This window comes from Zingiber officinale, chromosome 2B, assembly GCF_018446385.1.
Source record: "Zingiber officinale cultivar Zhangliang chromosome 2B, Zo_v1.1, whole genome shotgun sequence".
Lineage (NCBI taxonomy): Eukaryota > Viridiplantae > Streptophyta > Magnoliopsida > Zingiberales > Zingiberaceae > Zingiber > Zingiber officinale.
Window position 1 is genome coordinate 153,011,635 of NC_055989.1, and position 3,191 is coordinate 153,014,825.

At 39.0% G+C, this 3,191-nt stretch overlaps 1 long non-coding RNA gene across 1 annotated transcript; it reads right to left on the reverse strand.

Moving 5' to 3' along the window:
* Nucleotides 1–341: 341 nt before the first annotated feature.
* LOC122047947 lies at nt 342–1,574 on the reverse strand. Its single transcript, XR_006130693.1, has 3 exons — nt 1,328–1,574; nt 1,199–1,262; nt 342–924 (listed from the first exon to the last, which is right to left on the reverse strand). It is a non-coding gene; the product is annotated as an uncharacterized LOC122047947 (long non-coding RNA).
* Between the last annotated feature and the right edge of the window lie 1,617 nt (nt 1,575–3,191).

The window sequence follows — 3,191 nt, forward strand, 5'->3', positions numbered from 1 at the left end:
TAGTTAGATTCAACAAAAATTATAAGGTTGTGGTTGATAACTTTATAATTCCTTCAAACTGTGTTACTGCTGATGCTGCCATTTTCATACTTGAATGCATACGAAATGTTAACATTCCTGATGATCTCATCCGAAAGTTACCACAGACTAAATGGTTGAAGACCTAGCTTGACTAAATGAGCTCGAGGCCTTTGGTGTTGTAGTTGACTTCAAAGAGGGATCTAAAATTGTCATAGATAGTATCAACCTTCCCAGAGATCCTTCTGTCATTAATCCAATTAGCATTATATCCTTATTTCAGTGCATTCACAATTTGAAGGAAAACACAGAGTCTCTTCCAATGGGGTTCAAGCAAAAGATGAATAATAGATGGATAAAAACAATTCTAGGTTACAGATTTCCAAAAGAGAGCCTTCTTTTTGATCCCAAGTGGATATTGCAAAGAAAAGACGGTCCGTTTATTGATGACATCTTTTATGGATCTGAGCTTGCTTCTTATAGAAGGAAGCTTAAAGAAATTGGTGTATCTGTGGATGACACTCAAGCATGCCTTTTACTGGCACTTCATATTAGGTGTCACTCTGATATTACTACAATCTCGAGAGTGTACCTATTCTTGAATGAACATAAATGGGAGCCTGATAATGAAGTTGCAGAGTGGATTTGGATCCCACGGGGTGGTGGGGAATGGGTGAGCTCCAACATGTGCATACTACATGATAACCTTGACCTGTTTGGTTCCCAACTTTTCATTTTGGATAAATACTATGACACAAAGCTTCATGAATTCTTTTCAAGGGTTTTTGGGGTTCGGCTTGGTCCATGCGTCGATGACTACTGCAAGCTCTGGTCCTCATGGGAAGTTTCAACGCACCACCTTACCGTGCTGCAATGCTCCGCTTTCTGGGTCTTCTTTGCGAAGCACTGGAATAGCAAATCAGAGAAACTTATGGTGGGAAGCATATCAAAAAAAAATTACCAGTTCAAAGTAATGATGAGGTCATTCTTTCCAGCAAACAAGATGTATTCTAAGCTTTAGAAGGCAGTGATGAAGATAAAGGTGATTATTTTGGCACAAGAAAACAGTGGTAATTTTTAGTGCCAAATCTTGGTGATAAACTTCTAATTAGTAAGAGTTCCAAGTGTAATTGATGATTTTCTACTACTATTAATATTGGGTGGTCTTATCACTTCAAACCTCTCATGTTTAACGCATGCAACCTGATGTGGGCTTTGAAATTGTCCAGGAGTAAGCTGCCCATCTACAACAAGCTATAGTGAGACCATGCCAATGAATTCAGGAAAATGAATTAGTAGGAAACAGAACCTGAATTCGTATTGCTGGAATTGATTTCTGATCTGCTGAAACTTAAGCTTTAAATCTGAATTTCTGATTTTGAATTTTGAATTCTGAAATTGGATTGCTGGAATAGGAGCTGCAGTTTTCTTATTGTAGGACCGTTAGATTCGATAGAGGGGGGGTGAATATCGATTCGAAAAAACACCGAGTATAAGCGCAGCGGAAAAGTAAATGAACACAGTTGTTTTTTACTTCGTTCGGAGCCTGTGACGACTCCTACTCGAAGGCCCGTGGTCCTTGACCACTTTCGTTGGGCAATCACTAGCAATTCGAATAAAGTTACAAGATGAATACAGGAAATGCTAATGAAACAAAGTAATACCGACAAAGAAATAAACCAAAAACTGAAGGAGCACTTTGTCGAAGCTTTGTCGGCGTCGCAGGAACGTAGAGCAGCAAGACCAGCAGTAGAAGAGTTCTCAGATTGATGATTGATTCTGAAGCTCCTGCCTGGGACTTCTTTTATATGTTGCTCCGGGCGCCTGGATCCCTTCCGAGCGCCTGGAATGCGACGTAGCTGCACAAACCGTGATGCTCCACGTGGTGACGACTCGGCTGGATATAATTTGCCTTCCGGGCGCCCGGACCACCTTGTTCCAGAAAACTCCCTTTTCCTGCAAAACAAAGTTAGTCCGAGGCAATATATAACCTGCAACATAGATTATTAGCACATTTTATAATAGTATGAATTAGCACAAGTTAGTATGACTTAGATTCCGTCTTTCCGAGACCAGAATCTAGTCACGATCTCGACTTAGATATCCGAAATGGATCTAAGCCGGATCGACGCCTAATGTTCCCTTCCCGGGAACGCGTCCTCATGATCACTCCCCTCCGGTGACTTACCTCACTTACCGCCTGAGGTCAGCCCGTCGACCGCTTGGACTTCTCGCCACCTATCCGGTTAGCCCGTCGACCTAGTTGGACTTCTGCCAAGTGTCCGGTCGACCCGCTTGGACTTCTCGCCACCTATCAGCTCGTCGACCTAGCCGGACTTCGTGCCGGACATCAGCCCGTCGACCTGTCTGGACTTCTCCTGCACACTCGATCAAAGTGTCAGACAACAACAAAACTAACTTAACCTATTTGTCATTCATCAAAACCTGGGTTAAATCGTTAGTGCTAACCGCACCAACAATCTCCCCCTTTTTGATAGAATGACAACCTGGTTAAGTTAGTGAAAGAACGCAAAAACAGGTACATCAGTTTTAAAGTTAGTTTTAGTGTTTTCAATTTGGTTTATCTAACTTAACCGCCTAACCCTCCCCATTTGGCATTCATCAAAAAAAACAAGGGTAAACAATCATAGTGTAGAGTTACTGAAAAAATAACACCTAATCTTGAAGAATAACTGAGTTTGGTTCAAAATTCAAGTATAAAAGTACAATTTTTAAATCCAAGAAAAAATCAATTTGACTTGGGGGTGAAAAGTTGAATTTTTGAAAAGTATAAATTTAAAGTTGATCAAGTTTTAACTTTTCAAGCGTGTAAACATTTTAAATCAGGTTTTTCAACTTTTCAAAAGGTAAATTTTTTCAGGTTTAAGTAACATTTTCTTTTCAACAGGCAAATTTTCAACTTTAATTTTTCAAAACAAAGCAAAAAATTAAACAAGGGAGATTAAATTTGCCAAAATAACTTTTTAAGGCTCATTTGATATAGCTAAATTTGGAAAGTTTAATTTTCAATAGTCAACTTTTTAAATCATGGTTTGAAAATTAGGTGGGATTAAACTTCTAAGTTTTTCAAACACTTAGTTAAATTTAATTTTTGAAACTAATGTTTAAACATAAGTTAGTTTAAGAAGCATTTTTCAAACACGCAAAGTTAA